Genomic DNA, 13,133 nt, shown 5'->3' on the forward strand with positions numbered 1-13,133 from the left:
TGAAAGCATCATCTTGGGTGAACTTGTGTTGTGTTAGTCTTTCGAATGTGTGGAGACATAGCCATTGAAATTTGTTGGTGAGGAGAAAAGAAAATCGTTAAGTCAAAGAGCATACTGAATGTGTATCACTCTCCCATCACTGTTCAGTGAAAAACTGAAGTTGAACCATTGTAAGCTGGAGAATGTCTGTAGGATTCTAGACTTATAAGAATGATAGTATCCCAACATAATACTGCTGTTTTCATGATAAGCTTCCCAGAGCTTATTTTCCATGGAAATCAGTAGCTAGCAGGTGCACCAGGTTCAACAATAATGTCTTGTGGACTTGGTAGGTGACTGCTTCTTTCCCATAACAAAGCTGAATCTATGGCCAAATTTGCAGTGCATAACTTCATTTGTCTTTGTTTTTAACAATGGTCAATATTTTTTATGTTCTAAAACTAGGCCGAGACAGTTTTTATGCATTCTGCAAGCTTATTGGAAAGAACTTTAAATGTCATTTACTAGCCACATGTTTTTCCCCTTTCTTCACACATGACTCTCCTTAGTAACATTCCGACCAAGTGATTAACTCCTGTGGGGTTGAATATCCCAATATTGGAGAACTCATTACCTCTGAAACAACTCATTCCACCTTTGGTCAGTTCTGAATGCTATAAAATCCTATAGAGGCAGAAACTCTGGACTCTACCACTAATTCCAGTTTTATTCTTTTCAGAGTTTAATGCTTATAGTTTCCTAAATATTTATTGAATGCTTAGCTTGTGTTAGAGGCTGTGCTAGACACTGAAGGAACAGATACAAATAAGATACTGACCTTGGGAAGCAAATTAAATCCACTTTCCTTAAGAAAATCTCCCAAATATTTGAAGTCAGCTAGCATACATCCCAAGAACCATGTCTTCCAAAGAATAACAAACTCATACAAAATGATTCCAGCACCCTACCGACCTGAACATTCTTGTGAATGAACTCCAGTATGCTGATTAATGTATGCCAACCTTCATTCTTAATGTATGTGCGTGGAAACACCAAATAGAGCCCAATTGCATCCTGATTCTATGAAAGTTGCAAAAGCCCAAGATGAAATTAGGTTTCCCAGCAACCGTATCACACTGACGACTTGTTGATCTTGATGCCAACTAAAATCAATAAGTATTTTTCCACCAAATGTTTCCAGCTTTCAGAGCCTAAATTCATGCAGAGAAGTCAGTATCTCGCATTTCTTCCTGTTAAATTTCATCTTGGTCAGTTCAACCTATCATGATCTCTTTGCATGATGGAGCAATTTGGTAAAATAGCTTTTATATTTGTATTCAGGTCATTGAGAAATTCAGGTTCTAGCAGTCCTTTGCCCTTCTTGACCATTCATCCTAACCTCTTTTGTGCCAACAATAGTATTTATCATTGTTATTTAAATTCTTTGTGTAGTATTTGGAGAGATGTGAAGAAAGGAGATAAAGAAAAGCTTATGGTTAAACGCTTGCCCCTGGGGTGCTTATAATTTGGTTCAGAAAACAGTTCTTATAAAAAGAAAAGAAAACATTACATAGCAATTCATGATGCTGTACCTCATTTGAAATAATATAACAATATTAATCTACTGAGCCGAGAACCCAAGCCCCATTACTTTATAGATGACTCTCAAACAATGAACTACTTGGTTGCATGGTTATAGCTCTAATTATTACAGAAATAGGGAGTAGAGATCAAAAGTATCTAAAAGAGTCAGAATAAGATATATACATAGCAAAACTGCTAGGCTTCAGGGACCCAGTAGTCTTGAGGTAAGACTGAAAAAAAAAATCACTGTTGTCTTCACCTTTCAATTTTAGTTTAATTTAAACAAAAGATCCTAATTGCCATATTTCTTATCCTAAGCTGAACAAGTGAAATGCCTGCCCATAATAAAAAAGGAATTCATCATTATATGAATGTGCTCCAAAGCAATACATATTTTTCTAAAGAACTAACATCAAAGTAGCTGCTAGCTCTTTTCTCCTCCTTGTCGAGGCTACTAGATTCCACCTCCCAATACCCATTCAAACTTCCATGCATATTTGTTGTTTTTAAAAAATGCATATTTGATTACAAGAAGCCACATAAAATATATATTTGATTACTAGAAGAATGCCAGGTAAAATAAAATTTATTCGATAAGGTTTGTTGCATCACAGAAACAAAGAAAATTTCTAATTGTTATATATCTGTTTTTCCTCAGACATGGCAAAAATATTTGATGGGACCTTTCAACTCCTCCGAAGAGGCTTTCAATTTCTTTCTCCTCCCATTAATGAGAATGTCAGAGAACCAGAGTTGATTGTTGTTTTCCTCTAAAAGAAGGGATCTTTCCAAAAAGAAGTTGCACTCAGAGAAAGACTGACATGATCAGAGACTGCCCCCTGCCTTCCTACACAGCACATAGAATTCTACCGCTTTGTTTTTCATTAAAAATAATCCTATCAACTTTAAAAAGACTTTATGTATGATGAACTATATCTAAAATATTTTTTGCCATTCAGTGATCATGTTTGAGGAACAATAAGAGAAATTTGCCATGTTAAGTACTGTAAAAGTTAATCTCTAGGTATGGCATGCCTCGATGATAGACATTACAGGTCTGATGCTGGTTTTTTCAAAGATAAGAAATGCTGAAAATATAATTTGTCACAATTGTATCATTACAAAAATGAAGATATCTCTGGCTATCAGTATTTGCTTTGAAACTGACAAAAAATGTGGGTAGAAGCGTTATCAAAATGCCTTGCTTTTATGTCCTGTGGTATACAAACAAACAAAAAAAAATCTCCCGGTAGAACTCTTGTTCAGCTTCTTTTAATCTGTGAAAATACCTGCCTTCGAATATTTTGCTAGGATCTGGTCTCTCATTTTAAAATCTATTTCAGTCTATCGTCTTTTAAGTGTGTTAAAATAAGGCTTTCTGGCCAAGAAGGAAATAGTAATGAGTAGGGAAGTAAACTTTTCCATTCGGTTACTTTTATAACAAAGTTCCCAAAGTCTGAAATGATGAGAAACTTTTTCCTACTTAGTAATAATCTTCTTTAGTTTCTTCCTGAATTTTTAAATCAGTAGTTTTGGAAACGTACGTGTTTGAGTAGGGAGGCAATCCCCATGGTTAAAAGTTGGAAAAAACCATGTCTATATCCTTAGAAACTGGGGCGAGTATTTGGAAACTGTGTTCCGGGGGGCATTTAGGATTTGCATCCAACTGGAGGAATTCACTGTAAATGACTCCTCTTTCCAGGGACAATTTCCACACACCTGAAAAAGGGAAGGGAGATCGGTGAAAATCCTGGGCTGATTCCCCACGCCTCATTAGGCAGGGGTTCGAGAAAACCTCTCTGGCGACGACGGAGCAAGCTGGCATGTGCTTGAGTTTGCTTCCCAGTCTTAAAGTGCGCTCAGAATTTCTCCGTATACTATATTCTCCAGGCAGGTGTTCACAAAACACCCAAAGCCCGTCGGATCGTCCAGAGCTCGGCCAAGCCACAGTCTAGAGAACCCGAAGAGGTGGCAGGAGCCGCAAATGCTAGCAAAGCGGAGCCAAAGCTCCTGGCCGAACCCGATGCCCCGAGCCGGGCTGCATCCGCTCCGGCTCGGTCTCACCGGCTCCCGGCCGCTTGGCGAGCGCCGCTCAAAGGTGAATTTGGCCGCCAGTGTCTGCCCGAACTCCGAAGCCCGGGCGTGCTCCAGCAGCCGCGCGGCTACCTAACTTTCCGTCCGCTCAACCGGGAACCTTCCCAACCACCCGGTGGGCTTCACTCTGGTCCCTCTCGGCACTTTTGCCTTTCCCCGGGAGAAGAAGAGAACAGCCTAAAGAGCGAAATATGTGATAATAATAACCATTATTATTAGCTATTATTATCTCATCTTCATGCTCATAATTGTTATTATTGTGGTCAATCTCTCCAAGCCGGTTGGGGAAAGAGAATAGGTTTCGGCGGATGCTATCTTCTACTCTCTGCTCGTCAAAGTCCATTCTGCCTTAGCAAATAAATCCTAGGGATTTATATTTAGATTTTTGGAAGTAATATAAGTGCCTTAGCCTCCGACAACAGAAATATAAATCCCGCTAGAAAAGGCAACACGGGGCACTCCGTGTTCGCCCGGATAGAGAAAGAGGACTCTTGGGGGGTTTTAAAAGATGAGCGCTTAATTATTTAAAAAAGAAGATGTACATTTTCTCTTCGATATTTATAAATTACTGTTCTCTAACAAAGCATTTCTAAAGATGCGAGCGTTGTACAGTCGGTGAACTTGGCAGCGCTGTCGCCGCCACCTGTGTGGCATCATACAGTAGCATTCAACAGATGCTTCAAGAAAACTGCGATGGGTTTTGCTTTGCGAAACAGAACTTGGGTGTGGACGGTATGTTCACTGCCAAATTAAATTTCAGAGCCCTGCAAAGTGTCCGAATTCGGTGGGTATGGAGGGAATCAGAGGTTTCCCAAATACCCCTGTTGGAATAGAGGAAACAATTCTTTTTACAAATCTGGAAACGGAGGCACAGAGAGAAATGACTGGCACTAGGGCATCCAGAATAAAGAAGGGACCCGATCCTTACATTGCTCCCACCTTTTCCTCTATTCCTAACTTTTGGGGCTACTGAGGCAAACTCGTCCTGGAGCGGCCGGCCTCACTCATCTCTTCTGATTTCGGCCAGATTCGGTCCCCCAAGCCGCGGCACAGCCTCAATCGCTGCTCTGCCATCCGGTCCCAAGTAGCTGAACCAGAGTCTCAAAATCTTTTCCTTTGGTCCAGCTACCTCCGACTGGAGGCAGCTAAACGAGAAACAAACTCAGGGAACCAGTCTCCACTTTTCTCACCCGAGGTCCTCAGAGCATTGCCGCGGGAGCCTTGGCCAAGACGCGAGACTCCTCACTTTGTTTCCCTATTAGGAAAAATCTGCTCTGAACCCCTTCTCGGTGGGAGAATCTCCACTACCAAGCTTGGTCTTGGTGCCTCTGAGAGTCTTGGCTAAGGTGCCCCGTTTCAGCCTTTTTGGTGCCTCTGAGGGTCGAGGCTAAATTGGCCCCATTCACCCTTCCTGGCACTGCAGCCGGGACACCGCAGACACCTGCCTGGTGTGTCTGGGAGCCCATAGAAAAGGGCTTTGCCTGCTGGGTTGCAGCTCGGCATCCAGGCAGTTGCCAAATTGGAGCTTCTGTGGATCACCCCTTGCCTTGCTGCGTTGACCATGCCTTGACAGCCCTCCTAACAGCTGGGCAACCACCTGGCTGTGGGTCCCAGGCTCTGTGCTGGAGAGAGGGGTTCCGGGCCCCCTCGGAAACCCGAAGGAGCTGTCCTTCAAAGTGCCTTTCTAGCGAGGCCTGTGGTGTCCAGAAGGGAACTAAATTGTGCCTTCTTGGGGCTCGAAGGCCAAGAGCTTTCCTTCCTCTCTCCTCTGTATTTGGGGTTGGGGGTAAGGGTGGGGAACCGGGCCCTAGAACAGGGTTGTGGCCTTTGCGCACTAAATATGCTTTACCCTGTGAGTGCCTCAGTTGCTCCTGTTGTAGAAAGGGGCAAGAGTCAGAGGGGAGACCCTCAAGGGGTGTTTCAAAGCTCGGTGAAACTTGTAAGACATATTTGTTGAAACATATTTGTTGAAATAAGATATAAGGGGGGGGTGTTTTGGTTTGGTACGGGTGTTCTTTGAATCTTTGAGAGTACATTCTTGAGAAAGCCTCCCCTCACCCCCCAACCCCATGCTATGCTGACCCCAGTTCCCCTAGGTCTCCAAGTCTCATGAATCAAGTTAATAACCAACCCCACCCCCACCATGGGATCTCGCGCCCCCTGCCAGCAGGCTCCAGATGCACTAAGAGACCGGTCCAAACAGGCCCCAGGCAACGTAATGCTGAGCTCTGATTGGCTGCACTTTGCTCCTCCCTCATCCTGCATTTGGCCCAAGAGCGCTGTGCAGCTTCACCAGCGCTGGGTAGGCGCTCTGGTGCTCGCCGAGGACGCTTCCTTCCTCGGGTGCACAGATCTCTCAGATCCTGCCTTTGGAGCGGCTAGATTGCTAGCCTTGGCCGCTCCATCGGCCTGCCTGCCCCTTACCTTCCAATTGCATATGAACTTTTCTTCTTTCTGCACACCGTTGTCGTCGGAGTCGTCGAGATCGTCGTGGAGCTCCTGTGATGGCCTTCGTCCGTTTAGAATAGTGTAGTTAGTTAGGGACCATCGAAGAAGAAAGAAGAAGCGATTAGTGCAGAGATGCTGGAGGTGGTCAGTTACTAAGCTAAAGTAAGATAGTAACGCGAGGAAAGCCAAACATAGCCGGGGGGCGCACGGTCGCCCAGAGGAGGTCGACTTGCTGGCGCTTCCCATCGCGCCGAGCTCCCTCCGTCCCTCATTCCCTCCGCCGAAGCGCGAGGTTGCGGCGCGCAGCGCAGCGCAGCGCACCGACTGCCGCGGGCTCCGCTGGGCGATTGCAGCCGAGTCCGTTTCTCGTCTAGCTGCCGCCGCGGCGACCGCTGCCTTGTCTTCCTCCCGGACGCTAGTGGTAAGTTGGAGCCCCGGGCGGCATTGCTAGCCGAGACCCTAATGATTTAGGCGGGGGATGGGATGGGGAGCGGGGACAGGTCCCGGATGGTTGCAGCCTGCAGGACCGCACTGGCCCAGGCGGGAGTTGGGGGGGAAGGGACTCCTAACGCGCAGATCGCGTGGAGACTGAGTCTCTGGAAGGAGAGAGGAGCTTAGGTTCCACGGGAGAAGCACTACAGTCTCCAAGATTAGGAGCGAGGACTCGATATGAAGGTGCTGGGAGGAGGCGGGGGTCTGGAGAACCCGGCGCGGGGGATGCTGAGAGAGAAATGGAAGGCGGGGGTGGGGTCTCAAGAAGTGAGGGTGGGGGAGAGGAGGGAAACTGAACGCGGTGTTGCTGGGCAAAGGGTCGAGCTGCGGAAGGTGCAACTGAGTTGGGGGACGGATTACGTTCTTGGGAAATCGGACTGCAGGCAAGTGGGAGGGGGCGCACGGCTTAGGACAGTGGGAGTAGAGTGGGGCAAAGGATCCTCTATTATTTTCTCACTGAAAACCGACCCTAATTTTCCGGAGGGTCTCAGTGAACACTCGTAACTCTGGGGAGATACACACTGCGGATCTGTGTCTTAGTCTAACAGCTGTTGACAGAATTTGAATAGCGCTGCTTACAGTCACGTAAGTTGAAGAGGACAGTATAAGGGCATCCAGCAAGCCTTTTTTTATTAACTTACCTAAGTCATTTGGTGACAGTTTTATATTTTGAAAAGCATTGCGGAAAGTCTCCAGCGATGCCTCTTATTCCTGTCCCTTTACTCAGTTTAACCTGACAAGCAATCTTTACAGCGTACCTCGGATTTGCTAAACACAAGAACAGGTTGCCGTTCCTGATGCCACATAAAGTTCATCGTTTCAAACCGTGTCTATGTGTCTGTTTCTTTTCTGCGCCGTGCCCTTTGCCTTTTGCTTCCTGTTGGGTGGTATGCGACCTGAGGTGACAAACACTTTGTATTGTATTCAAGACCCCTTTTTTAAGCTACAGTGCTCCCCAACTCAAATTTAGCGAGTGACACTCGGCAGTTATTGGATATCTAATTTGGTTGAGAATTACTGCCAGTATCACGCAGCTTCTTCATTAATATTTACCAGTACAAGTTCCATCCAAGGAAGGCTCTGATCATTGAGCTGCTAAGTGCATATGCCCCTTACCACATACCTTTTAGGCAGGATAAAGGAGGGAAGCTCACAGGATTGAGCTAAAATGATGCGGGGGTGGGGGGGGGCGGCTGAGGAATGCTACGCAGTAATCTCTGAGCTCCCCTGCTTGCAGACAATTGTGACCTCACATACACAGTGGTGAAAAAAAGATATCTGGGTTCCAGAATTTATATTTTTCATTAAGCTTACCTATGTATCAGCCATTCAATAATCAAAATATGAATGCAGTAGAAACAAGGTGTTATTGCGTAGTTGGCTACATACGTGTAGACAATGACAGAAGCCAACTGACATGCCCCATAGAAAATGATTTCTACCATGATCATTGCCTCTCTTTTGCAGTATTTAAATCACACTGAGTATTGTCCTTTCAGAAAAGTATAATTTTCTTAGCACCTTGCTGTTTGGAAATCATCTACAACCCAATCCACCACCACCCCCCAAAAGGTGGAGGGAATTAAATAATTTTTTTCTATATTTTCATATTTGGGGGAGGTAGGTTATAGGATATTTAATTATATTTTTCTTTCCCTAAATATGATCTTCCAATCCTCCTGGAGAGGGAAAAAATTGTTTCATCAGCATGATTTCTTTCCTAATAGCTTCTATCATCTACAGCAACAAGCCCAACGCAAGTCCTGAAATTCAGAAGGTGGATAAGGCTTGTGAATGCAATGTCAAGGTAGGATTGGGGGTGCTTGAGCCAACAATGACAGTGTTTTTCTATCTGCGTATTCTAGAAAGGGTTGTTAACCCTTCCTATGCTTTCTTGAGGGGTTTATCTCCATCTAGAGGTGTCATGGATGACAATGATGACTCTTTCAAATACTAACACTACAGGCTTCGGTGCAGTATGAATTCATGAGAACAGACGTGAGAACTGACGTTTTTGAGAACCTCTTGGATGCCAGATATGGATCTGGTAGCATTACATATATATAATTTCACATAGTATTCATGGCAAAGCCTATGAATGAGGAAGATATTATTATCCTTCACTTTTTTGGTACCATTGGATTTTTTCCCCCTCATTTCTCAAGCTAGTCTTGTAGATTAACTTAAGGCAAGAGAATAAGAAATATTTCTTTGTGTTTTCAAGGAGACCTGGGAAGAATGTGTTTATTCCTTTAGCAATAAAAGTAAAATCTAAAAAGCCTAACATTTTAATGGATTCACTCAACATTATAATTGAGTCAAACCTCAGTTCTTTTACTGTTTCATTTATTTTTTTCAAGTAATATTTATCCTGCTCCCACTAAGGGAAACACAAAAATTAAAACAAAATTTGAGGAAAAATTATCAGCAATCAACATTGAGCATCCTCAGCTGCTCTTACATTGCTCGAGACCTGAGGTTGAAGAAGGCTGCAGTTTGCTGAGCCCACTGGAAAATAATTAAGTCCCAGGTTCTAATGGCTCCTGAAACTCTATTCTATTTGGCCAGTATCATTAAAGAGCCTCCTACCACCTTACTTTTATAGCAGTGGAATATCTCACAAAATGAGGATATATAGTACATATGTCAAGATTATTTTAGTAGAGCATCTGATAAAGCTTATTGTTGTGTAGCATAAGAAATGCTATATAATGTCCCACTAACTGCCTGGGCAGCCATCAGCAAACTAGGAAAATTTGGCCATAAATTGGTGCTAATGGTATATTATTGTGATATAATATATTAATTTATTGTATATGGATATAGTATATTAACCCCACCTGATTGTTATGAAATATATGAGTATTAACCACTTAGAAAACGTTTAATTATTGCACAAAGCCATATTTATTATTATTTGTCAGCATTCCAGGATACCTGTGTTATTTTACCTACATATTGTACTGTTGAACCTCAGAAAGAAATCACCCATCACCAGCCTAATGAATGTTCAATCCATCTATCTCTCTCCATCACTGCCATTCTTCAAAATATTTTACGAAGGCTTTTTCATATACTGAGAATATTGCTGCAAAACAGCCTAGTAATCTCCATTCTAGACAAATAACTTTGAAACCAACCAAGACGTTAAGCAGTATCATCATTTACCCAGTTACTAGCAGATTACTAATGCTCACCTGCAACAACTCTTTGACAATCACTTGTGACATTTTAACATACAAATGGCATAGTGAAAGCAGAATTTCAAATAAGATACACATAAGCTGGAATCTTAATTTCGTTTTTTGTCTCCCTCTGCCCATCGTCTCTACTTTCTGTTGTTCATTCGTTCCTCCTCTCAGCTGTGGCTAAGACTGTGCCAGCTGCAGTTTCTTAAGAAACTTGCTTGTTACCTTACTATATGTATAGGTGGCAGTTGATATGGTCAATCTTGTTAATTAGAGTTAACCTTATTTATAGAAGACCACTTGCATGGGCCAATTTGAGAAGCAGTAGAGAGGTCTTTTGGCCCCCAAATTAATATCCTTCATGATTTTCCATGGCACTTGAAATGCTACATTCAGAAATTTCCTTCTTTAATCTCAGTCACTGTCTCCTTTAAATACAAATGCCCTCTTAGAGAAGTAACATATTGTTATTATTACCTATTAACAACTAATCATAAATTTATTGGCTGGTATCCGAAAGCCTTTAGAACTGCATTGTCCAATATAACAGCCACATGTGAGCATTTAAATTTCAACTTAATGAAATTAAATAAAATTGTAGATCTGATTCCTCAGTCCCATATTTAAGCCATTCACTAGCCACATGACTAGTGACTATTTATTGGGCAGTGTAGTTATAGACCACCTCCATCACTGAAGAAAGTTCCATTGGACAGCAATGTACTAGAAAGCAGAGACCCTAAGCTTTTTCACTGTACCTTTTTGCCTTAACCAAACCCTGCTTGTTAATCAACCTCATTGAAACTTCTGGGGCTCTTTCCAAAGCTCCTAATTATAATGTCCTCTCTTGGCTTTACTTCCTATTCTTCCCAGTCTGATCCTTATGTTAGTCATGTTGACATTTTCCATCGGCACTCAAAATGCACACTCTTCAATACCCTTCCACTGCCCTCACTTTATGCCTCCCCTATTTGAGGTTCATATACCATGAGTGCTGAGCACTAATGGAGAAAAACTAACACTACACATCACTGTCTCCAATCTCAGCTGGGCCCTAAGTACTGCTCAGCAATCCTTTCATATGTCCTTAGTTAATTCTCTCTCCTATATTCTCAGATACATGTTCCACACTTTTGCCACTCTTCCCAACTTCTCTATTCCACTTCCATATCTCTTTCTCTCAACAATCTTACTTTCATGCTTCACAGAAGCTAAGGAGGTGTGTAAAGTAAATTTCCCCAACTTCTTAATTCAACCAACAGCACTCAGTTGCTTGAGTTTGAGTTTGAATGAACTTATAGTCACATCCTAAGCTCTGCACAGCTATTTAGTATTCCCATACCTTTATGTGGAAAAGCCATCTTCTTGAAGCCTTTGAGGAAAGAGAAAAGGAATGCCCACTCTTATTCAGCTAAAAATTTTTCCATGCCATTGCAAAGAAATAGTTTGAAAGCAGATAGGTGGTCAGGAACAGCCATTTCATCTGCCCCATGTTCCTAAACATGTTATTCATTATTCAGGACCAGATGACTGTAGAACAAGACATCCTTTGGTGAACAGTAAAGAGAGTAATTTTTGATCAAAGGAGTGAGCAGTAGAGAAAGCAGAGCTTAAGCGTGAGTTCAAGGCACCATGGGGGCAACCTGAACTAATGTGCAAAGTAGTTAGAGAGCCTGGGAAGGAGGAAGGTGAGTAGTGAACGAAGGCAAGCATCTTGATTGGGAGCAAGGCAAGGAGGATGAGCATTCAAAGTTGAATTAGCATTAATGGCAGGGGGTGGGGTGGGCTCAATGTAAAAATAAAAAGTGAAAATTGAACACCACTGAAAACAAAGAATGTCAACTAATGTTTAGAAAAGAATAACAATGAAAAAAACTGGCTAGGGTTTCCTTTGTTTCATTTTTACAGTTATCAGTAAAATGCCTATGAAGAAATGTCACAGTGTTCAAATCTTTTTGTAAGCACATTTTAAACTCACATATCTCCCATTTATCTCAGGAATCAAGACTCACTCAAGACTTTTCAAGTACAGCTTCCTATAATCGAGGCAGGAAGACTTGCCAAGTTAGCAAGTAATTGTTCTTCACAAAAGTGTTATAAAAGATGATAATAATAGCTGTTTATTGAAATTTACTATGTACTACGCATTTCTAAGAGGTTTACATGTATTTATTCCTAGAAGCCTCACAACTATCCTATGAGAAGGTACTACTATTATCCATAGTTTGCAGATGGGGAAACCGAGGCACACAAAGAGGTTAAATAATCTGCTCAAACTAAATGAACAAAACCAAGCTTGAAACCAGGCAGTTTTGATTTCAGAGGCCATACTGTTAAACAGTAAACTCTATTGCCTCTGTTTGGGAACTGGCTAATTTTTTGTTTCATACTATAGCTGCAAGTCTTTGGACAGAACAGATTTGCATGTGAATGTGAGGATATTATTACTGACAATGTGCATTAAGCCGTGATATGCTGCTTGGCAAGGCAATAAGATAGACACGTAACATTTCATCTAGAGATTCAGCTATGAATATCAATAAAAACAGAGCAAATGAGAAAGTACTGTTAACGATGAGAGTCTGAGGGACAAGAAGCTGAGTGAAGCTCAAGGGAGCTAAAGAGATAATATAAAGACTGAAATGAAATCAGGAAAATAAGGCTATTATATATTTAGATAACGGGACAGAGCAGATGTTACTGCAGTAAGTTGGAGACATAGATGTGTGTGGTTTGTAATATATGTGACACCACAACAAAGGCCATTCATATTTGGTCATTTGTATAAGGTTGCCTATTTGCAATTCAAAGAGGAAAACTGAAGTCCTGGAGGTCTGAGACTAGAGTGACATAAGGGTCATTAAAAATCATTCATCATGTATCAGAGAAGTTTGAAGTGTTGCCTGATCTCATTTGCCATGTATTTCCTTTTCACAATTGAATCAGAAAAAATAATTTGATAACTATCACTTAGAAAATAGGTATTGTAAAAAGTATTTGTCAATGTTTTAATTTACTGATCTGAACCCAGGTAGAAAAACCTTATCAGAGTACAATACCTAAACTAAAGTTAATGCAGGGTAAAAAGAGCATACTTACAAGAATTCTAAGTATGCTTAAAGGCTTTTTTAAAAGTAGATTTTTAAAAAATCAAAAACCAAACCAATTATTTCCATTGATTGCTTTCATTTTAAAATGACACAAAAACTATGATTTGTGATTAAAAAATAATTTATTGATAGAAATACTGGAGTAAAATTGGGGAAGTCCAGTATGTAGCTCCCCCTTCCAAACCTATGTAACTTCTACCTGGTCTTCGGGTCTGGTTCAAGCCCCACCTCTTGCATG

General features: G+C 41.9%; 1 protein-coding gene across 1 annotated transcript in view; it reads left to right on the forward strand.

The window, feature by feature from the left end:
- Window positions 1-5,972: 5,972 nt before the first annotated feature.
- HTR2C (5-hydroxytryptamine receptor 2C) overlaps window positions 5,973-13,133 on the forward strand; it is a 272,558-nt gene continuing 265,397 nt past the window's right edge. The window contains exon 1 of the mRNA XM_012749569.2: window positions 5,973-6,526. The gene's annotated coding sequence lies outside the window, so the exon portion shown is untranslated. The remainder of the gene's footprint in view (window positions 6,527-13,133) is intronic.

This window comes from Microcebus murinus, chromosome X (genome assembly GCF_040939455.1).
Source record: "Microcebus murinus isolate Inina chromosome X, M.murinus_Inina_mat1.0, whole genome shotgun sequence".
NCBI lineage: Eukaryota > Metazoa > Chordata > Mammalia > Primates > Cheirogaleidae > Microcebus > Microcebus murinus.